This window comes from Lactuca sativa, chromosome 5, assembly GCF_002870075.4.
Source record: "Lactuca sativa cultivar Salinas chromosome 5, Lsat_Salinas_v11, whole genome shotgun sequence".
NCBI classification, from domain to species: domain Eukaryota; kingdom Viridiplantae; phylum Streptophyta; class Magnoliopsida; order Asterales; family Asteraceae; genus Lactuca; species Lactuca sativa.
Genome location: NC_056627.2, coordinates 318,631,900 through 318,657,984, shown reverse-complemented (window position 1 = coordinate 318,657,984; position 26,085 = coordinate 318,631,900).

The following is a 26,085-nucleotide window of genomic DNA, read 5'->3' as shown; positions in this document are numbered from 1 at the left end:
TTTGTAGACCCACTTAGAGTCAATTGCACGTTTACCTTTTGGAAAAGCCTCTAAAGTCCACATCTCATTTCGGTCACGAGCCTGAATCTCCTTTTTCATGGCATCAAACCTTTGTGGATCTTTCATGGCTTGTTTGAAGCAATTTGACTTACTGATAGATGCCATTTTATGCATTTTTTAGGATATTTTTATTAGCATTTATCATCATATTTTCCACGTTTGCATGTCATTAGTTTAAATAATTTCCAACTCATGTCTTTCATCAGAATTCCCATACTGCTAGCGTTTTCAGATAATTGTAGTGGATCGGTACCTTGGAAGCAGTCGGATGCATATTTGGAGCCTAAATGGAGTTGGAACTGAAGAAGGATATTGAGGAACAACTTTGAATGCTTAAACTAAAGAATCACGACTGAATCGTGCTAAAAACCCAAAAATGTGATCGCATTTTTGGACATCTACGATCACATTTGTTAATCGAGGATTGTTAAGGTCCAAAAAGTCATCAAATGTAAAAGTCACAAAAAATGCAATCGCGTTTCCTTGGTTTTGCGATCGCATTTCCATGATGCAAATGAAAAAATGTTTAAAATAACATTGTACTTCATTAACTGATAAATCTTGAGATTTTGAGGAAAAATGTGATCGCATTTTTGTATATCTGCGATTGTATTTTTGACGAACTTGCTCTGGAAGATTTTGACATGCATATAAATATAACCCTCTGATAAGGTTGAACCCTAGCCGATTCTTATAGTTCCAGACGACGAAAAAGACGATTTCTCTCTGATTTCAGTAATTTCTAAAGATCTAAAAGCTAAGGATCATCTCCTACATTTAGTTAGCAATACTAATCAATTAGATTATCTTTTTATTAGTTTTAACTCGCTTTTAGCCATGTATGGCTAAAACCATAGTTTTTAGTTCTGCATTAGACTAGTACTTTTCATGTGACTACTTATCAAATTTGGCTATAGTTTTGTGCTTCTATCTAGTTGTTTTAGTTTTCAGCTTAATGAATGTTTGATTTTTAATTCTTGTTAGTCTGATCACCTAGCGAGGGTGTAATCATTCCAGCTAATCAGTTAATAGAATCTATAATTGTTCTTGTTAACTAGTAATAAGTAACAAATATTAGTTTGGTTTTGTGTTCCAATTTAACTCTGATATAAACTGAAATTTCATAGCTTTACAATTCCAAGCTTGTGAGAAGTACTGGGTATTGCTGGGAATTTTATACAGATCTTAATGTAACTTTTCTGATCTTAATTAAGAGCTTGTTTAATTATAAAGTAAAAAATTAGTATTAACTGAAGAGCTTGTTTTTGTTAATTTAATTAGGTAAAATAGATTATACTAGAGCTTGTTAGTTTTTCTTAGTACCAACTTAGATAAAACACGTTCAGAATAACCATATCTGGGTTGATCGCAGGATTAGGAAAGTCACAATAGAGTTGAATTTGTTTTTATTACTAATTTCATTTAGTTACTTTCACTGAAATTTTTAGTTTTAGTTTTAAATCAAAACCCCCATTTTTATATTTTCTATTTTGACTAGTATGTGTCTTACACAAAGAGGCATTGACCATTAGTCTATGTCCCTAAGGATTCGACCCAACTTCCCTGTGCTATCCTTTTAGTGCATGCGAGCAGTGAAAATATTGTTTGCTTAAATCATGTACGACAACGGTTTAACACTTATCATTTGACACGATGGTCTCCATTAAAAAATTATGAGAGTTAGCAAAATTGTCATAAGATAAAAAGTTGGTAATTGAGTGTACCGTCGAGGAGCTTTGATTTGGTGCAGATTATGTGGGATCAACAAAAGGGGGAAGCTTCACAATGTAGTCACTCAATTTTTTTGGTGGAACAGGATGTATTTGAGGCCTCGTGGTGGTGGTTTGAGTTTCTGGACTTTCAAGAGAATAATCAAGATCCAAATTTTGTGGGTAGTGACCCCATCGTCAGCCTATGGGCTAATTGTCTCATCTTGATCCCGTAAGCCTAGACTACATCGATAACCAGGCAAGTTTCCAGTCCTTTGTTTAGACACTTCATCTTGTGTTCCATAATTATGTTGCTATGCAAAATGGGCTGGTTTATCATCAAAAAATCAACTAGTTCGTCATTTTCACACGTCGAATTTGTAGGAAAAGGGAAGATGTCTTCATGGAACTTCGTGTCTCTTGATACAACGATTTTTCTTTTCTCTATATTGAAAATATTATATCCTTTTGTTCCAAGTGGATAACCCAAGAAAATACCCGGTCCCCCCCAAACCTTGAACTTGTCACCTTTGGTTTCACTAGTTCTATAGTATTCTAAACAACCAAATACATCCATGTGCTCATAATCAGATTTCTAGCCAAATAACACTTCATGTGGAGATTTTTTTAAAAGATATGTAGAAGACAACCGATTGTTGATATATGCAATAGTCAAAACACACTCTCCCCAAAATTTCTTTCGAATACCAACCTCAAGATGGGTTTTGATACAAAATATAAGTTTGTTTTTCACAAAAACTAGGAACGGATGACTTAAAAATATCAAGTTTATTTTTAGCTCATAACAAAAACAAACCATCATGGATCCATTTATAGAGGTTAGAATGAAATAAAAACAACCAAAGAGTGTTTAGAATGATAACCTTTGAAGCCTTTGAACCCACTTGGTTTTGGGGTGCTGATGAAGATAACAAAAATCAAAGAATATGATTTCTCTACAAGTATCCACCATCAAGAGTAAGGCAATTGGAATGCAAGTTCCTTCTTATATTTTTGAGTGTCTTAAGCCTTTAAGTGCTTAATTCAAAAAAGCACTAAAGGAGATAAATCAAGAGGATCTTTAAACCACAAAACTAACTTCAAAAGATAGAGAGGGAGAGAGAGAGAGAGAGAGAGAGAAAGAGAGAGAGGATGGGGGAGGAAAAACCCACAGTTTTAAAGAGAAAAAGAGAAGAAGAAAAAGTGTCAGTTTATCATGAATAAGGCACTCTTTATATACTCCATTCAAGGTAAGGACTAACCAATAAAATACTCTAAAGTAACGGTACCCTTTAGAAGCATAGGATACAAAGCATGGAGGTTGAAAAAGCAACCTCCGTCTTATTTTAATATATTGGGCCATACCTCTCAAAAGAGGATGGAATCTTTATTTTTTGTAAACTCTAAGTTTATAAAATATAAACTTTGTCTTTAGGTAAAAGACAAAATAATCCAGTTAGTCCAAATGTTGTGCATGACTTATTAATTCATCCCATATGAAATAACAACTAGTTGAACTCTCTTATAATTATTATTTTCATCAAAAAATAATTATTCCCTAATTAAAATACAAGATTCGATATTATTTATTAATAATCACATTAATAATAAATATACAAAATGTGCCAACGTGATAAAGGTGTGACCCTATTGGATCATATATTATTAGCAATATCACTCCATAATGATTCTTGGGCATATATATATTCAACAATCTCCCACTTTCACAAGATTCATTATAGACTGACATAGACAGTAGCTAACGTCTAGCAACGGGCTACTGCCCCAAACAACATATGAAGGATACCATATCATCAACAACTAATTCTAGGAAATCTAAGCTACAATTGTTACTAAAGGTGTGGTATCAATCATTCCTTTGTTTGAGACATCATGTTGAACATAATATATGGATCACAATCAATCTCATTCAGTGTTCAACTTTGAAAAAGGCCTTAGATGTCTAACTCTCAACGAATAAGAGGGACAAATCACATCTCGACTACATACGCCCATCAATGTAGTTCATGTCATACCCAATGATGGCCCTTATAACTTCCTTTAACGGAACAACGTTAAACCATGTCAAAGCACAACAATTCCTACACTTAAAGTCCAAAATATGTATCTCAGGCCTAAGAATAAAAGCATACAACCTTGATCAAAACATCACTCTTAACTACGATCCATAAAGTGATTTTGAGGCGGGTCAAGTCCAATACTTACTCTCTAATCAAGTACCTACGAAGTTGGTAGAAGCTCTTACTATTCTCATCTCCATAAGAATCCATCAATCCACTCATATTAGTCTTACCTCATAAATGTTCCCACAACTATGAACGACTATGGAAATTTAGAATAACCTAGTTATTCAAGGATTTAAACATTCTAATATTGAACACAAAAATTATTAAATGAAAGACTCATATCCAATATATCAATTCATTACAATATATGTTGCTTGTATTGTTCCAATATCCAAATACAAAATTTCAATCAAATACATCTACTTATATCAACAAGGCTCTATAGCAATAGCTTGACTTTCATGCTTTAGCTAATGAAGCAGCCTTGTTAAGTAGATCTGACAAACTTGATTTGTATTAACTTTGAAAATACAAACATTTTCAATTTTATATAACTCATATATAAAGAAAACTATTCAAAATGAATTAGATGCTTAAATATGAATTAGATACCAATACTTGCGTAATGGGATTGCTCATAGTCATAATGAACTACACATTAAGCATCTTTGTATGTGGTTCTCCAAACCACAAGGTACTCTAACTCTGATGTGTTACTGTAATTAAAATCTTCGTGGAAACACTATCCATGTAACTTTCTCTTTGTTCATAATGAGGATACACCCAATTATGACTCATAGTCATCTCAATCTATTTGAAAATTTTAGCACATGTGTAACTACTTCAAACATAGCTTTATTTCAAATACTCTGCATATTAGGAATATTTCTATAGTTCTCGAAAGTACTTTAGAATGTTCCTATAAGTCACACAATGACTTGTTCTCGGATTATACAGGTATCAATCGACATGCTCCAAATATTAGACTTATTTGGCCTTTATGTATAATCATGACATATATGATCAATCTGTTGGATTAGGTGTCTAAGCCCATAACTATAATTGGTATCTACTTGACCCGATAGTAGCATGGTCCGTTTCGGGTTGACTTCACCAGAACAATTTGATAGGTTGAATATTTGAGAAATAGGTTATTTGTGATTTATTAATATATTATAAGAATAATATGTTAATTGAAAAATCATATTATTTAATTAGTATTGATCAAGAATTAATTTGGAATTAATTTAAGTGATCAAAAGAGACTAATTAAATTAACGGGGATTGATTATGTAAATAAGTGATACATATGGGTTGGGCTAATCTTATAAGTTAGTCCATGAAGTGTTAGTCCAAATCAAAGTGTTAGAGAAAACTTAAATACAAATCATTAGGGTTGTATATGCACCATAGGCATGTTAGAGTACATAAAACCCAACATAATCCAATTGGAGTAACATATGGGATACAATCATATTACCTAGTTCAACAACATTTGCACAAGGATTTTGCTCAAAATCATGTCATGTGGTAGTTAACAAGAGAACTCTCTCAGAGTCCTTTATCTTAAGCTCCTTAAGATCCTTGGCAATTAATGTAATTTTAAACCATTTAAGTTTCCATGATCTATCTATATAGATCCTTATTCCAAGAATTAGAATGTCAAGTACATATAAGGCTAGGAATGTTACTGTGCTCCCACTAGCTTTGTTCAAAAATAGAAGATTCATCTTGATTTATAATCAAATCACACTATGTAATTATCTTATAAGAAAGAAGATTCTTACTTTGAGATTTAGTTAAAATCTGAGAAGATTTTCATTCATGTATGTTTTCTCCTTTGAAAACTCACTTACTCTTTATAGTCAAACTATATCGAGGAAGATTAATCAAGCCTATACTTGATAATCATACATGAATGCATCTTTATGTGTTTTATTTGTTTCTGATCAACTATTGAGTAGACTCAACAACAGTTGAAAAACTAGCTAGTTCCAAACTATGACACATTTAGCTTATGGATCTTTAACTCTTAAAGTTAAAAATTGCTCCCACTTAGAAAAAGAACTTTCTAATCACTTGTCTTCTCTAATGAGAATTAATGATATTAGTGGAGAATTCATCTTAAATAATAATTTAGGATAGTCTACATAAGTGCAATTTGTAGATGCTAGGGTAGTTAAGTTTATTGTCTGACATAAGCTCTATAACTCCATACCTTTTTGATAAGGACAAACCATTACATCCTTAGTCTAATGAAAGTATTTAATCCACTTTTTTGGTTGGAAAAAACATATATTAAATATATATTTGTTGCAATGAGCATAATTCTAAAAATTTATAAAGTAAATAGTTCTTTTAATAAACATCATATAATAGAATGAAAGGTCTATGTTTATCCTCTTCAAAAACTCATACTATCGACATTCAGCTAGCGGCCAAGTGACCCTATCTCACTAGAGAATACAAAGGCTACCTCAAACATAAAAATATAGATCCCAGTGACCAGGTGATCATATGCCACAAGAACCATACTAATGACGAGTGAGTGTTTTTATCGGAATGAGTTGTCAATCGATTCCACAACTCTTAAGATGTTCCAAGAAGACTTGGTTTACAAAAAATCATTTTCTTTATCACAATGAAAGGTTAATGATGATCTCATTATGTTGTATTTCAATCTTCACTATGAAACAATTTGAGCAAATAAAAAGTTTCAACCATAACAAATAAAAGTCGTCAGTGAAATTGAATAAACATACATCACCAAATCTATTCATAGATTGAAAAGATTACATATATCACTTATGTATAGTTATTTGTCAAGCCTTTTGTTATTTAACTTCTAATAGTTAAATACATGTGTGAATCATCTTCCCATATAAATAGGATTCACACATATCAAATGAATCAAACTCATTTTCCTATAAAAATTTCATCCTTTTGAAGTTGGTATATGTATTTCGTATTTATATAGTCATGATGATAATGAAATAGATAATTTTCAATCAAAATATCATTTGAATATTTAGGTGTGATGATTAGAAATATCAATTTAATGAAAGACTATAAATATCCTTCATAAATGACATTATGAGAAAATATTCTTTAACACAAAATACATCGTTTCAAAACATGAATGTGAACATTCATTAAACGATACGTAAATCTTGATTTATTCATAAATCACAAATGTAACATGTCCCTATAATAGTAGGTACAAAATATGTATTGTTTGAATAAAGACTATAACATCACTTGTTATATCTTCAGCACGAAATATCAGTCGTTTGTAATCTGTTGATTATCTCTTCCAATCATCAACACATAATATCATTTATTAGTGTCACATGAAGTGTAATATACTCAAGTGAATGATGGTAAAAATAAAAAGTTCTATCATATAGATATCTAAAGTCTTGTGTAAGTCGGACTTATTCAGCTCGATGAGATTGGAGAGTCAATTTCTCTTTTAGTGTCCAGTTTCTTCCACAATAGAAAAACCACTAAGTATTTGGTCCATTCTTGATTTCTGGGTTTATGCCATACTTCCCTTAACTGAACTATAATTCTAATTGAGTATACAATCTCTTAGACTTCCTTTTATTAAATGATTGAACCAAGTTGAAGCACTTTCTAGTGTTCTGATTGAATATCTGCTTTACTTGATGAGACATCTATTATGTTTCATAATTATCCAAGACTTTCTTCAAGTCAAGGTTAATTACTCCAGTACGATGTGAGACACATCAACATCATCACAATAATGCTTCCATCAAAGCATCATAATCAGACTGACTAGTTTGTAGATGTTGTTCAAGTATGGGATCTTTTAGTATATATAATTTCTATTTATCCTTAAGGTAGAACCTGAAGATATTATACCAGTTATTGAAATTATCACCATCAAAAGTTACTGTCTCTTGAAACTCTCACGCTTAGGTGACCTTTATTGCACAAGATTCTGATCAAGTCGTCCTAATTGAAACAAGTTGTAGTATTGTAACTAACCAATGACAAGGTGACCCTTTAGAAACCACAAACTACAAAACTACTCCGAACATCATAATCCAATCCTAATGACCAGGTGAACCTGTTACACTAAGACCATACAAATGATAACGAGTGTTCTTCAAAATGACGGCAATGACTTGCATTTTTAGAAAATGTTTTATATATGTTTAACACTTATAGTATATAAAAACATGGTCTCGTGAATATTGCATGCATCCAACAATTCATGTACCCTTTTGTAAAATTCATATAACTTGTTATGAGGTTCTTAATGTGCCAAATAAAACTTCATTTTATTTGCCATTAGCCGCGATCAATTATAAACTGAAATCCAATGTTTTAAAGTCTAGTCGTATATCGGTTTTAAGAACCGATAATAGTCTTAATAAAACTTAATTTTATATTTAAGACTTGGAGTTTTGGATGAGTTATAAAATCAATATTTTAGATCATCTTTGAACAATCAAAATCTGATGACTTCATGAATTTGTAGAATAAATTCATTTTATTTTGTAAACTCAACTTTATGCATCTTATGATGAAAGTCATACTTTGATAAACCAAAACTTGAGTGACGATAATTATGTTTTAAAAATTATTTGGCATGCATAAAACATAATATCAACATGTTGCGTTATGTTTAAAACACTACTATCATATATTAAGTTTCGACGTAAAAATAATCCCTAGTTTTATTAGTTTCCGTTATAACGATATAAACCGATTTTTGTCTTTTTAATAAAACTCTTATTTATTATAATGCATGAAGTTTATATAATTTATGAACACCTTTTAAAACAAATATTTTAATGTTTGATATTTATAAGTTTTACAATAAAACAATTTTCAACAAAAAAACGATTTTTAACCGTTAAACTGGTTAACCGGTAAAAACGTTTTTATAAATATTCATTTATAAACATGTTATGTTATCTTTTAAATATTTTTTACTCAAACTCCAAGTGATATTATCTTATGTTACAATGTTGTTTGACATGTAAAACTAATTTTCATACACAAAGCATAACATACAATAACATAAAAATAAACATCACATGCATGCATTATAATGTGTATAAACCAAGACATGTCTAGTAATAATTTTTGTGAGCCATCACAAGAATTATTAAGTCTTTCCTAAAGGACTTAAGAGACAATTAAAAAGGTCTTCAAGTTTATAATACCTGTTGCAGGTATTATTTAATTTATCTAAGTTTTAGGGTTTTGTGCATGGACTCGTCAAGTTGGGGAGCTCCTACTCATCAAGTAGAGGTCATTATGAGGACTCAGAGTTTAATCATTCCAGCTAATCAGTTAATAGAATCTATAATTGTTCTTGTTAACTGGTAATAAGTAACAAATATTAGTTTGGTTTTGTGTTGTAATTTAACTCTGATATAAACTGAAATTTCATAGCTTTACAATTCCAAGCTTGTGAGAAGTACTGGGTATTGCTGGGAATTTTATACAGATCTTAATGTAACTTTTCTGATCTTAATTAAGAGCTTGTTTAATTATAATGTAAAAAATTAGTATTAACTGAAGAGCTTGTTTTTGTTAATTTAACTTCGTAAAAGAGATTATACTAGAGCTTGTTAGTTTTTCTTAGTACCAACTAAGATAGAAGACGTTCTGAATAACCAGATCTGGGTTGATCACATGATTAGGAAAGTCGCAATAGAGCTGAATTTGTTTTTATTACTAATATCATTTAGTTACTTTCACTGAAATTTTTAGTTTTAGTTTTAAATCAAAACCCCCATTTTTATATTTTTCTATTTTGACTAGTATGTGTCTTACACAAAGAGGCATTGACCATTAGTCTATGTCCCTAAGGATTCGACCCAACTTCCATGTGCTATCCTTTTAGTGCATGCGAGCAGTGAAAATACTGTTTGCTTAAATCATGTACGACAACGGTTTAACACTTATCATTTGACGCGATGGTCTCTATTAAAAATTTATGAGAGTTAGCAAAATTGTCATAAGATAATAAGTTGGTAATTGGGTGTACCGTTGAGGAGCTTTGATTTGGTGAAGATTGTGTGGGATCAACAAAAGGGGGAAGCTTCACAATGTAGTCACTCAATTTTTTTGGTGGAACAGGATGTCTTTGAGGCCTCGTGGTGGTGGTTTGAGTTTCTGGACTTTCAAGAGAATAATCAAGATCCAAATTTTGTGGGTAGTGACCCCATCGTCAACCTGTGGGCTAACTGTCTCATCTTGATCCCGTAAGCCTAGACTACATCGATGAGCAGGAAAGTTTCCAGTCCTTTGTTCAGACACTTCATCTTGTGTTCCATAATTATTTTGCTATGCAAAATGGGCTGGTTTATCATCAAAAAAATCAATTGGTTCGTCATTTTGACACGTCGAATTCGTAGGAAAAGGGAAGACGTCTACATGGAACTTGGTGTCTCTTGATACAACGATTTTTCTTTTCTTTATATCGAAAATATTATATCCTTTTGTTCCAAGTAGATAACCCAAGAAAATACCCGGTCCCCCCCCCCCCCCCCCCCCTTAACTTTGAACTTGTCACCTTTGGTTTCACTAGTTCTATAGTATGCTAAACAACCAAATACATCCATGTGCTCATAATCAGATTTCTAGCCAAATAACACTTCATGTGGAGTTTTTTTTTTAAAAGAGATGTAGAAGACAACCAATTATTGATATATGCAATAGTCATCACACGCTCTCCCCAAAATTTATTTCGAATACCAACCTCAAGATGGGTTTTGATACAAAATTAAAGTTTGTTTTTCACAAAAACCGGGAACGGAAGACTTTAAAATATCAAGTTTATTTTTAGTTCATAACAAAACCAAACCATCATGAAATAAAAACAACCAAAGAGTGTTAAAAATGATAACCTTTGAAGCCTTTGAACCCACTTGGTTTTGGGGTGCTGATGAAGATAGCAAAAATCAAAGAATATGATTTCTCTAAAAGTATCCACCATCAAGAGTAAGGCAATTGGAATGCAAGTTCCTTCTTATATTCTTGAGTGTCTTAAGCCTTTTAGTGCTTAATTCAAATAAGCACTAAAGGATACAACTCAAGAGGATCTTTAAACCACCAAACTAACTTCAAAAGAGAGAGAGAGAGAGAGAGAGAGAGAGAGAGAGAGGATGGAGGAGGAAAAACCCACAGTTTTAGAGAGAAAAAGAGAAGAAGAAAAAGTGCCAGTTTCTCATGAATAAGGCACTCTTTATATACTCCATTCAAGGTAAGGCCTAACCAATAAAATACTCTAAAGTAATGGTAGCCTTTAGAAGTATGGGATACAAATCATGGAGGTTGAAAATGCAACTTCCATCTTATTTTAATATTTTGGGTCATACCTCTCAAAAGAGGATGGAATCTTTAATTTTCATAAACTCTAAGTTTATAAAATATAAACTTTGCCTTTTGGTAAAAGACAAAAGAATCCAATTAGTCCAAATGTTGTGCATGACTTATTAATTCATCTCATATGAAATAGCAACTAGTTGTACTCTCTTATAATTATTATTTTCATTAAAAAAATAATCATTCCCTAACTAAAATACAATTGTCAATATTATTTTTTAATAATCACAGTAATAATAAATATACAAAATGTGTCAACGTGATAAAGGTGTGACCCTATTGGATCATATATTATTAGCAATATCACTCCATAATCATTCTTGGGCATATATATATATATATATATATATATATATATATATATATATATATATATATATATATATATATATATATATATATATATATATATTCAACAATCTCCCACTTTCACAAGATTCGTTATAGACTTGCATAGACAGCAGCTTACATCTAGCAACGGGCTACTGCCCCTAACAATATATGAAGGATACCATCTCATCAACAGCCAATTCCAGGAGATCTAAGCTACAATTGTTACTAAAGGTGTGGTATCAATCATTCCTTTATTTCAGACATCAGGTTGAACATAATATATGGATCACAATCAATCTCATTTAGTGTTTAAATTTTAGTAAGGCCTTAGATGTCTAACTCTCAACGAATAAGAGGGACAAATCGCATCTCGACTACATACGCCCATCAATGTAGTTCATGTCATACCCAATGATGGCCCTTATAACTGCCTTTAACAGAACAACGTTAAACCATGTCAAAGCACAACAATTCCTACACTTAAAGTCCAAAATATGTATCTCAAGCCTAAGAATAAAAACATACAACCTTGATCAAAACATCACTCTTGACTACGATCCATGAAGTGATTTTAAGGCGGGTCAAGTCCAATACTTATTCTCTAATCAAGTACCTACGAAGTTGGTAGAAGCTCTTGCTATTCTCATCTCCATAAGAATCCATCAATCCACTCATATTAGTCTTACCTCATAAATATTCCCATAACTATGAACGACTATGGAAATTTAGAATAACCTAGTTATTCTAGGATTTAAACCTTCTAATATTGAACACAAAAATTATTAAATGAAAGACTCATATCCAATATATCAATTCATTACAATATATGTTGCTTGTATTGTTCCAATATCCAAATACAAAATTTCAATCAAATACATCTACTTATATCAACAAGGCTCTATAGCAATAGCTTGAATTTCATGCTTTAGCTAATGAAGCAGCCTTGTTAAGTAGATCTGACAAACTTGATTTGTATAAACTTTGAAAATACAAACATTTTCAATTTTATATAACTCATATATAAAGAAAACTATTCAAAATGAATTAGATGCTTAAATATGAATTAGATACCAATACTTGCGTAATGGGATTGCTCATAGTCATAATGAACTACACATTAAGCATCTTTGTATGTGGTTCTCCAAACCACAAGGTACTCTAACTCTGATGTGTTACTGTAATTAAAATCTTTATGGAAACACTATCCATGTAACTTTCTCTTTGTTCATAATGAGGATACACCCAATTATGACTCATAGTCATCTCAATCTATTTGAAAATTTTAGCACATGTGTAACTACTTCAAACATAGCTTTATTTCAAATACTCTGCAGATTAGGAATATTTCTATAGTTCTCGCAAGTACTTTAGAATGTTCCTATAAGTCACACAATGACTTGTTCTTGGATTATACAGGTATCAATCGACATGCTCCAAATATTAGACTTATTTGGCCTTTATGTATAATCATGACATATATGATCAATCTGTTGGATTAGGTGTCTAAGCCCATAACTATAATTGGTATCTACTTGACTCGATAGTAGCATGGTCCGTTTCGGGTTGCCTTCACCAGAACAATTTGATAGGTTAAATATTTGAGAAATAGGTTATTTGTGATTTATTAATATATTATAGGAATAATATATTAATTAAGAAATCATATTATTTAATTAGTATTGATCAATAATTAATTTGGAATTAATTTAAGTTATCAAAAGAGACTAATTAAATTAACGGGGACTGATTATGTAAATCGGTGATACATATGGGTTGGGCTAATGATCCATGAATTATTTGTGAAGGACTAATCTTATAAGTTAGTCCATGAAGTGTTAGTCCAAATCAATGTGTTGGATCATAAGCTTAAGTGTAAGAATTAGGGTTACATATGACTCTTGGAACTCTACACAATAAATGTATACCCTAAGCCCTAAAATCGGACACACTTGTATTCCAAGAAGAGTATAACCGATTTTGTGACTCCTAAACCTCTCACATATTCATCTAGTTGTTTATTGGTGTTTGTGACTTGTTTGAGGCATCACACTTGAGGTGCTAAGCTCTTTTAAGGCCATGTTCTAAGAGCTACATAAAAAGGTAATCTTCTAACTAGTTTTTATGATTCATATATCACCTTTGCATGCTAGTTACGCTTCATGCTTTGTGACTTGTTTGAGGCATCACACTTGAGGTGGTAAGCTCTTTTAAGGCCAAGTTCTACAAGCTACATCAAAAGGTAATCTAACTAGTTTTTATGATTCATATATCACCTTTGCATGCTAGTTAGGCTTCATGCTTTGGAAAAATGAATATTGCATGTATAATTAGAGAAAACTTAAATACAAATCATTAGGGTTGTATATGCACCATAGGCATGTTAGAGTACATAAAACCCAACATAATCCAATTGGAGCAACATATGGGATACAATCATATTATCTAGTTCAACAACATTTGCACTAGGATTTTGCTCAAAATCATGTCATGTGGTAGTTAACAAGAGAACTCTCTCAGAGTCCTTTATCTTAAGCTCCTTAAGATCCTTGATGATTAATGCAATTTTAAACCATTTAAGTTTACATGATCTATCTATATAGATCCTTATTCCATGAATTAGTATGTCAACTACATATAAGGCTAGGAATGTTATTGCGCTCCCCACTAGCTTTGTTCAAAAATACAAGAGTCATATTGATTTATAATCAAATCAAACTATGTAATCATCTTATAAGAAAGAAGATTCTTACTTTGAGATTTAGTTAAAATCTGAGAAGATTTTCTTTCATGTATGTTTTCTCCTTTGAAAACTCACTTACTCTTTATAGTCAAACTATATCGAGGAAGATTAATCAAGCCTATACTTGATAATTATACATGAATGCATCTCTATGTGTTTTATTTGTTGATCAATACTTGAGTAGACTCAACAACAGTTGAAAAACTAGCTAGTTCCAAACTATGACACATTTAGCTTATGGATCTTTAACTCTTAAAGTTCAAAATTGCTCCCACTTAGAAAAATAGCTTTCTAATCACTTGTCTTCTCGAATGAGAATTAATGGGATTAGTGGAGACTTCATCTTAAACAATCATTTAGGATAGTCTACATAAATGCACTTTGTAGATGCTAGAGTAGTTAAGTTTATTGTCTAACATAAGCTCTATAACTCCATACCTTTTTGATAAGGACAAACCATTACATCCTTAGTCTAATGAAAGTATTTAATCCACTTTTTTGGTTGGAAAAAATATATATTAAATATATATTTGTTGCACTGATCATAATTCTAAAATTTATAAAGTAAATAGTTCTTTTAATAAACATCATATAATAGGCAGAAAGGTCTATGTTTATCCTCTTCAAAAACTCATACTATCGACATTCAGCTAGTGGCGAAGTGATCCTATCACACTAGAGAATACAAAGGCTACCTCATACATAAAAATATAGATCCTAGTGACCAGGTGATCATATGCCATAAGAACCATACTAATGACGAGTGAGTGTTTTTATCGGAATGAGTTGTCAATCGATTTCACAAATCTTAAGATGTTCCAAGAAGACTTGGTTTACAAAAAATCATTTTCTTTATCACAACGAAAGGTTAATGATGGTCTTATTAAGTTGTATTTCAATCTTCACTATGAAATAATTTGAGCAAATCAAAAGTTTCAACCATAACGAATAAAAGTCGCCAGTGAAATTGAATAAACATACATCACCAAATCTATTCATAGATTGAAAAGATTACATACATCACTTATCTATAATTATTTGTCAAGCCTTTTGTTCTTTAACTTCTAATAGATAAAGACATGTGTGAATCATCTTCCCATATAAATAGGATTCACATATATCAAATGAATCAAACTCATTTTCCTTCAAAACTTCCATCCTTTTCAAGTTGGTATATGTATTTCGTATTTATCTAGTCATGATGATAACGAAATAGATAATTTTAAATCAAAATATAATTTGATTATTTAGGTGTTATGATTAGAAATATCAATTTAATGAAAGACTATAGATATCCTTCAAAAATGACATTATGAGAAAATATTCTTTAACACAGAATACATCATTTCAAAACATGAATGTGAACATTCATTAAACGATAAGTAAATCTTGATTTATTCATAAATCACAAATGTTACATGTCCGTATAATAGTAGGTACAAAATATGTATTGTTTGAATAAAGACTATAACATCACTTGTTATATCTTCAGCACGAAATATCATTCGTTTGTAATCAGTTGATTATTTCTTCCAATCATCAACACATAATATCAATTATTAGTGTCACATGAAGTATAATATACTCAAGTGAATGATGGTAAAAATAAAAAGTTCTATCATATAGATATCTGAAGTCTTGCGTAAGTCGAACTTATTCAGCTCGATGAGATTGGAGAGTCAATTTCTCTTTTAGTGTCCAGTTTCTTCCACAATAGAAAAACCACTAAGTATTTGGTCCATTCTTGATTTCTGGGTTTATGCTGTACTTCCCTTAACTGAACTATAATTCTAATTGAGTATACAATCTCTTAGACTTCCTTTTATTAAATGATTGAACCAAGTTGAAGCACTTTCTAGTGTTCTGATTGAATATCTGCTTTACTTGATGAGACATCTATTATGTTTCATAATTATCCAAGACTTTCTTCAAGTCAAGGTTAATTACTCCAGTACGATGTGAGACACATCAACATCATCACAATAATGCTTCCATCAAAGCATCATAATCAGACTGACTAGTTTGTAGATGTTGTTCAAGTATGGGATCTTTTAGTATATATAATTTCTATTTATCCTTAAGGTAGAACCTGAAGATATTATACCAGTTATTGAAATTATGACCATCAAAAGTTACTGTCTCTTGAAACTCAACAAAAGAGAGGTTTTGTAAGGCGTAAGAGTATTAACAATTATTAATAGAATTTAACAAAGTTTCATTTAGTATTTTCAATATTTAGTCTTTTAAAATTAATACTTTTTTTGTTTCTTAAAAGGTAGCGATTACCAATTGCATACAATATGTAGCTGCTAGATTATGGCATCCTAAAAAACTATTGCTTAACTTGGCATGTTTCTCCCATCTATGCCTCAGACCTCTCACGCTTAGGTGACCTTTATTGCACAAGATTCTGATCAAGTCGTCCTAATTGAAACAAGTTGTAGTATTGTAACTAACCAATGACAAGGTGACCCTTTAGAAACCAAAAACTACAAAACTACCCCGAACATCATAATCCAATCCTAATGACCAGGTGACCCTGTGATACTAAGACAATACAAATGATAACGAGTGTTCTTCAAAATGACGACAATGACTTGCATTTTTAGAAAAGATTTTATATATGCTTAACACTTATAGTTTATAAAAACATGGTCTCATGAATATTGCATGCATCCAACAATTCATGTACCCTTTTGTAGAATTCATATAACTTGTTATGAGGTTCTTTATGTGCCAAATAAAACTTCATTTTATTTGCCATTAGCCGCGAGCAATTATAAACTGAAATCCAATGTTTTAAAGTCTAGTCGTATATCGGTTTTAAGAACCGCTAATAGTCTTAATAAAACTTAGTCTTATATTTAAGACTTGGAGTTTTGGATGAGTTATAAAATCAATATTTTGATCATCTTTGAACAATCAAAATCTTATGACTTCATGAATCTGTAGAATAAATTCATTTTATTTTGTAAACTCAACTTTATGAATCTTATGATGAAAGTCATACTTTGATAAACCAAAACTTGGGTGACGATAATTATATTTTAAATCTTATTTGGCATGCATAAAACATAATATCAACATGTTGCGTTATGTTTAAAACACTAATATCATATATTAAAGTTTCGACGTAAAAATAATCCCTAGTTTTATTATTTTCCGCTATAACGATATAAACCGATTTTGGTCTTTTTAATAAAACTCTTATTTATTATAATACTAGTTTATATAATTTGTGAACACCTTTTAAAACAAATATTTTAAAGTTGGATATTTATAAGTTTTACAATAAAACAATTTTCAACAAAAAAACGATTTTTAACCATTAAACTGGTTAACTGGTAAAAACGTTTTTATAAATATTCATTTATAAACATGTTATGTTATCTTTTAAATATTTTTTACTCAAACTCCAAGTGATTTTATCTTACGTTAAAATGTTGTTTGACATGTAAAACTTATTTTTATACACAAAACATAACATACAATAACATAAAAATAAACATCACATGCATGCATTATAATGTGTATAAACCAAGACATGTCTAGTAATAATTTTTGTGAGCCATCACAAAAATTATTAAGTCTTTGCTAAAGGACTTAAGAGACAATTCTAAAGGTCTTCAAGCTTGTAACACCTGTTCCAGGTATTTTTAAATTTATCTAATATTTAGGGTTTTGTGCATGGACTCGTCGAGTTGGGGAGCTCCAACTCGTCAAGTAGAGGTCATTATGAGGACTCGGAATTTAAATCCTACTCGACGAGTCGGAAGGCCCCGACTCGACGAGTAGGCGCTGTAAAGAGAAACCCTAATTTTCAGGGGTTTGTACCCTATTTAAAGAACTTATGGCTCACTTGTATCCTCTTTCATCATTCTTACAGTCCAGAAAGAAACCTTAGCCACATTTTGGTTCTTTCTTGAGTATGTATGAGCCTTGGAGAGTGGAACTTGTGATTTGTGAGAAGGAAACTTGGAGGTTGAGGAGATTGAAGAGAGGAGAAGGCTTTGGATCCAGCATCTACTTGTTGTTAACATCCATTTAGAGGTAAAAAGTTGCTACCTTGATCTCTATTTTCTTAGATCTCATTTTATGGAAGAATATGGTCACTTTTGTTGCAAAATGGGGTCATACTCGGATTTGGACTTATCACAAGGATATGGTTCCAGATCTGGACTTCTCTAGGTCCTCAATGACATAAAGTTGATCACTTTATCCATATTAGGCCCTTTCCAAGCACTAAAACCTTGTAAGAAGCTTCGTTATGATGGTATAGCCTTGGGAGGCCTTACATACACGTAAAGTTTGCAACTTTACGTGGTATATGCACTAGGGGAGGTTGGATCTGAATTTTGGGACCTTAGATCCCACTGGAAAGGACTAAACACAAGAGGACTGAAGGAACTCGATGAGTCCCTTTGTCGAATCGACGAGTCGGGGTAGGGTTACCCGTTTCCGAGTTTTTAAATGAGTGCAGTGAAGGATTAGAGTGTTGTTTTGAATGAACTTCTGGTTTTCTGGACATTGGATTAACTCGACGAATCACTTAGGTGACTTGGCAAGTTGACTCGGGATTCAGTGGAATGGAATCGGGAGAAACTCGACGAGTTGAGGTCAACATGGACTGTTGACCTTGACCTTGAACAAGGTTGACTTTGAGGGTATCTATGGTATTTCGGGATTGTGACAAGTTTATTGAGATAGTTACGTATTGATGGGGTCTGTTCGGTCTCAATCAAGGTATGGGATCTTCAGTTAATGATTGAGGTTCGTCATTTCGTTACAATTCTAGTACTTCGCCCCTTTTGGGTAAGGTTATGGGTTCCCTAAGGGTGTGGATTATGGTAAGATCATTAGTTAGTGTCGTGAGGGGTGTATGTGGGCTGGACAGAATAGCAATGGAATACTTGGTTCAATTTATATTCATGGTTCTTATTTGGGTTATAGCCTTTGAATTGGAACAAGAGTGTGGTCGTCTATCCCATTCTCGATTCGTTTGCGACCATGTTCTCATCGGATTTTGCATTGGTAGCAGCTTGTACTGTGGAATTGTGTGTTGTAAAATAGTATGGCATTGTTGTGCTCGGTAAGCGTTGATATGGATGTTGATTGGGTTCCTGTAAGGCGGTGGAAAGAGGTTGAGTATCTTTAGTCTCCTATGGTGTTGGTCGTGAGTTTCCAAGCGAATGATGGAATGTCGACAAGATCGCCATAATACCAGCAGCATTCCATACATAGGATGAGGGCTGGGAAGGGCCTTCTAGACTCTTGTTGTGGGCTCGGAGGCAATCCATAACTATGTTGAGGACCTTGTAGGGGTATTCCAGACATAGGTTGCGGGCCCAGTGATCATGATTATTTATTTCGTCTACATGTGGTACTTTCGGTGTTGGTGCATTCTTGGAAGTCGGGAGACTCACGAACCAGCTGGTTTAGATAAAGTGAGTGGTTAAGGGTTGTTGGGAGTATCAGTCGTGCATCAGAAAGTCTCATGTGGAGTGTTTGGATTATAAATCTTGTTTGTTCACGAGCTGTTATTAGGGGTTTGGTTACCAAGGTTGGGTATCCGTTATAGAGTCTTGAGTCACGCAGTTCATTGTGAATATCTCGAGTGATTTTCCAGATGGGGGTACAACAGAGCTGATATGGGTTGGATGCAATGTGAAAATTCTTGGATTAATCATCTTTGCTCGTAGGAGCAGTGGTTAGTAATGGCATGTCAGGGAGTCAAGGGTTAATTTAAGTTTTTTGGTAAATCTTATGGATTTGGAATTGGTTGAAATTCGCGATCGATGTGTTTTGAGTACTTCATTCCACATGTTTGGTGGTGTTCTTGGTCAACGACAAGGGGTGGGTTCAACGAATAGATGAATATATGTCCTGGAATATGGGTGTTGAAGTTTAGATCTGATGGGTTCCCGGTCTCGGGAAGCATATTGATAGAATTGATTTGGCGATTGTAGTTTTGAGAGTCCCCAGATTTGTGGTTCTCACTAGAAGTTTGGTATTATAGCTAGGAAGTTGTGGAATATGTTGGCATTGTACGTGCTACTCTGTAGCAGTTATATAGATGAGACTCGCATTGGGAGTCGCCTTGTATTGAATGGAGGTTTCAACAACAATAAATAGTCAAGGGTTCTGTTTTCCATTTGGTCCTCGTCACGATGGTGCACTTATGTGTGGGATTAGCATGACGATGATTGGCCCATGAGGTTTAGAGTCGATAAAATATGCGGGTTTTCGGCTAGGGGTTCCATCATGAACCGGAATCGAGAGCTGATTTTGAGGACAAAATCTAATTAAGTGGGGGAGAATTGTAACATCATGTTTCTCGCCATTTCTTAATGATGGACCAGAAGTCGATATGTAAGGTTTTGAGCCTTAAGGAGGCAAATGTTATTCCTTGTTCAAGGAGTTGATGATAGTTAAGAGATTTTACCCTTGAACTGTGTTTTGGGCCGAAGGGTAGAAAAGGGAAAAGTCATAGGTCGGGTACTTGCATAAAATATGGATTTTTATGCGAGACATTTTTAGTCTAAGATATTTACATAATATTGTAAAGATCTTCAACACCTTTCAATGGATATAAAGATCATTGAAAACGGAGTTTGGATGAAGAAGTTACGACCGTTTGAAGTTAGGAAGATTTTTGGGTTAGCCGCGTACACAGGTCGTACGGGGAGTACGTTGGGCATACTAGGGCATCCCTAGTATGTTGGGCATACCAGGAGTATGCAGGGCGTATGCGATCAGTGCCAAAACCCTATCTTCATGGTTGGATCTCTAGTTAAGCTCCTTAACTTCCCCTAACACTAGATTGAGCCTTATGAGCAAAAAGAAGGTGTTTTTAAGTGATTTGGAGTGTTCTTGGTGCACTTTGGAGAAGAAGGAACTCATTGAAGAAGTTTTGGTTGCATTAGAGCTTGTAGATCTAAACTCTGTTCACCTTGATCTTTGTTTTAGAGGTATAAAGTTTTAATCTTGATGATGAAATTGTTAGATCTATCTAGTTTTGGGTGTTATGAGTTTTGCTCACTTTAAGTGCATATTGTTTAGATCTTGAAAGTTTGTGACCTTGTTATAGATAAAGTTGGAAACTTTATCCATCTAAACATCATTTTGATTTAGATATGAAGGTTGGAGACTAGGACTTAACGGATTAAGTTGAAAAAGATGCACTTTTGGGACCCTTTGAGACTTAAAGACTATATCTTGTTTGTTGGAACCGTTCTAATAGATAAAGTTGGAAACTTTATCCATTATGGAGCTATTATGAGCCATAAAAATGTGATATTGGCCCTTCTATCCCTTCCATGCAAGGGTTGTGATGCCTTAATAGGTTAAGAAGTTAGGGCTTTAGTTTTGAGCACTTCATAGCCATGCAAATTCATAAAGTTGGAAACGTTATGACATAAGATGATATTTGGGGGATAGATCTGCATTTGGACGAAAAGAATTAATGGAATAAGCCCTTAAATGGAAGGATTTCATTCAACCAGTGAATGTTGGGCGTACATGAGTTTACGCCGCATGTACGGATTGAGAGCCCCAATTTTGGACCTTGTGTACGCTAAGCGTATAAGCTGAGTACGTTGGGTGTACTCAACTGAATGAATTCTTTGACTTTTTGACTTTTTGGACTTTGACCAAGATTTAACCAATTTTGACCAAAGGGTATTTTGGGTAATCTGATATTAAGTTAAGTTGGGCCATGATTTGAATAATATGTGATGGGTAGAGCCGGTATTCGGAGAAGAGATTTATATAGCTATTTGTTCGGACCGAGAGGTGAGTTTTCCTCACTGTACCCGTGGGTTGAAGGCACCAATGTCGACCCACTAGATTACTTATCCTAGTTAGGATAGTGTTATGCTAGTTTGTAGTTGATTAGTAGATCTGCATGATTATCTGTATTTGTTGGCTCTGTGTTTATGTTATTTGTTACATATGTCGACATATTGTGTCGGGTTGAGGTTGTACTACTTTGTGAGGTAACCAACAAACCCAGAGCTATCCAAACATAAGTTGTGGTCCCCGAGGTCAAGCCAAACTTATGTTGTGGGCTCGGAGAAATCCATATATGAGCTGAGGGCCTGATTGGAATGCCAGACTCATATTGTGGGCTCGGGAGCAATGCAGATATAAGTTGAGGGCCTAATTGGCATGCCAGAATCATATTGTAGGCTCAATAGATGTTATTATATGTATATGTGTGTTGGTACTTTAGGGAACTCACTAAGCTTTGGCTTACAGTTTTATTTTATTTTTTCAGGTTCTGAAGATCATGGGAAAGCAAATGCGTGATCGTGCACATCTTCCTGTTTTATGTCACTGGGTCTTGGGAAAACTCTGATTTTGAAATAATGCTTTGAAACAATGACTCCTTTTGTAAATAACGTTGGGTAATGGTTGATTTTTGAAAATTTTAAATGTCTTTGATATTTTGGATGTTATAGTTTGGAATCATGAATTAGGTTACTTGGATCTTTTTAGAAGCCTTTTATAAATCTAGTTATAAAACGGTTGTATATGCGATCGCAGGTAGGCATATATGCGATCACATATTCCATGAAACGGGTGTCAGGCTAGTTTAATGAAGTACATTGCGATTCTGAGGCTTTTTTGGAAAATATGCGATCGTATGTTTGGTTATATGTGATTGCATAAATTCTTTTTTTTCTTCTATCGGAATTATTGGCACAAAAAATCCTCGAAGCTCATATGTGATCATATTAGCGATCACATAAACAACATATGCCATCGCATATTCCTTATTTTGTCTCTTTTTGGTCGCAATTATTCCTTCCAAGCTATTCATGATCATTCCTTAGCATCCTTCCTTAGTTTCATCTCCAATTGAGCCCTAAAGCATCCAATAATGCATCCCGAACTCACGTAGTCGTCCATGTGCTCCAAATTTCCCTGAAAATCATAACAAACGTGAGTAGTACAGGCATTCTGCAAATACAATGAGAAACACATAATTTATAATAACATTAGAGAGATAGTTAGATTTTTATAGAAAAATAGCGAGAAAAACGTGCTAAAAGATGCATATAAAATGCATCTAACATTATCTTACGGCATCCCATCTCAGAATCTGATTATTCCGAGGTCCTCAAGAATAAATGAATGTTAAGGTTATCATTAAAGTTTTTTTTTTCCGAACATTTTTCATGAATATATTAACGGTAATTTTCTTTAAGATTATCCTCTTAATTCTCAATAACCACGCTTTGGCACACGTTCCAATAAAGTACTAAGTGTTTTCTGAACTAAATCAATGGTTACCCTTTATGAACGAACAAGAGTCCCATCCATTGTTCTCAAATTTCACTTAGGAAGCCCTTTTGGGCTATGCATTAAATGAAACTCGTTTTGGTTTTTCAGTTGTCATCATTTCATTCTTCGACTGGACCCGAAACATCCAACATATATAAGAATTTTGAATCCTAACTGTCCCCACTTTTTACTTTTGGCTATCGTCTTCATAGAGCTTTTTCTTATATACTCTGTTTCTTAAGCTTTTCAAAACATCTGCAATGGATTCCACTCCTTCTAAAACTGCTCCTAAAACTTCCAAACCTACAACCAAGAAGAAATCATCAAGGGGTCCGCGTTGTCCTCATCCACTGAGTTCAATATCAGAGAAACAACCCAATTGTTTTCTCTTGATACATGGATTATGATGAATCCGTAAGCATCATGATCGAGTTCATCTCCCGCCATCCAATCACTGTTCCTCTCACCAAAACCCCTAACCCTAATTGAAGAGTCCAGTTAATGGTTTGGTCTAGGATTTTAGTTTATTTTGTTTGGCTTGAGTCTGTAATACAGTTTATGAGTTGTTTATTTCATTTTGGTCATTTTGTGTGTTCATGACCGTAAATAGAGTTTACGATCGTAAACACGTTTACGGCCATAAACCCTGTTTACGGTCCCAAACACAGTTTGTGCTCTAGTTGAGTATAAGTAGTGGAGGAGTTGGTCTTTTGTCGTTGTTTATGCCATAGAGATTATTAACCAGTCCATCAAGTTGTACCTGACAACTTATTGAATATAATCGTGTGCAAGATTGGTTTCTTTTCATCTTGTTCTTATTCTGTGATTGTTTGTTACTTGATTGCTGATAAAGATCCTTATTTGGACCTTACAATTGGTATCAGAGCAAAAACCGGTGTCAAGCTTCTTTCCATCGAGATTTGGGGTACTTAAACTGATATTCTTATTGCTCGAACATTGGTTTTAGTAATCTAGTGGTTAAAGGATCTGAATCTATTGCAAAAACATATTTTTGAAAGCTTTCCGGGAGTTTATTGCCAACCGTAAACACTATTTACGGTTCTAAGCTCAAGATCTTCATCAACCATAAAGTATGAATCTTCAAAAACCGTAAACAAGGCTTCAAGAACTTTAAGAACTGTAAACGCATAAACCGTAAACTCATCAACCGTAAACCTAGTTTACGGTCGCAAACGTCTCAACCGTAACCCAGTTTACAGTCGTAATCATCAACAACCATAAACACCTTTGAGATTTTAAATTGCTTTAATTTCAAATGGAATCTCAAAGTCAAGATCATTTTCATGAACTTGATACTATCATGGGCACTACTACGCGTATTCCAAGATTAATGTCTACAGATGGTTTTCCCGAGTGGAAGTACAGAATTGAAAAATACATTAAGAAGAAAGATTTCAAAGTCTGGAGAAGCATTCTTAGAGGCCCTGTTAGAATCACTATGACAGTTGGAGGCCAAGTGATTGAGAAGGTTGTTGAAAAGTACACTGATGAGGAGTTTGAGAAAGTTGAGGAGCAGGAAAGGGATTTAGCCACTTTAACCATGGCATTATCTCCCGATATTGCTCAAGGTTTTCGTGAGTACACTTCAGTTAAAGATCTATGGGAAGCCCTAATTGAAGTTTATGAGGGCAATGAAGATATGAAGGAGAGTCGGCAGGACATGTTGAGACAAAAGTTCAATATGTTCAACTACATACCAGGAGAGACACTTGAGGCTCGGCTGCAGCGGTTCACAACTCTCACAACTGACATGAACATATCCGAGATTTTCTTGACCAAGTCAGAAATCAACAAGAAGCTTCTGAATGCTTTTCCTAGATCATGGGATATGAATGTTGCTGTGATTAAGAAAACTAAGGATTTAAATCGCCTCACTCTTGCTGAAATCATGGTGATCATCAAAGCCTATGACATTGATGACAAACAGAGAGAGATTAATCATGTGAACTCATACTCTACTGCAAATCTTGGAATCTCATCCAACAATGCTCTCTCATCAATCATGTCTTCCTCAGGTCAAGCCTTTGCAGTTCAACAACCTCAGATTCAGACCTTCGTTGCTGCATCATCCATACCTCACCATCAAAATCAGCCATTTGTCATTCCACAAGCTGTTCCTGCTCCAAATGTGCTAGTTGTAGCCTTTTCCTCAAACTCTAAAGACTCTGATGAAAATCCGGCTCTAGCTGCTGGGCTAGTTAACTGCTACAATGCTTTTGTAGCTGGAGATCTTCCACCTCAGCTGTCATTTGCTGATTTGGATCAGATTCATCCTGAAGACGTAGATGAGATGGACATTACATGGCAGATTGCTATGGCTGTTTTCAGGGCCAAGCCGTTTGCTAAGAAGATAGGGAAGAGCAACTGGGGCATGAATGCTGATAAGAAGGTAGGATTTAACAAGGGCATTTTGAGATGTTTCAACTGCCACGAGCCGGGTCATTTTGCTCGTGAATGCCCTAAGCCAGATCGTAGGATCAAC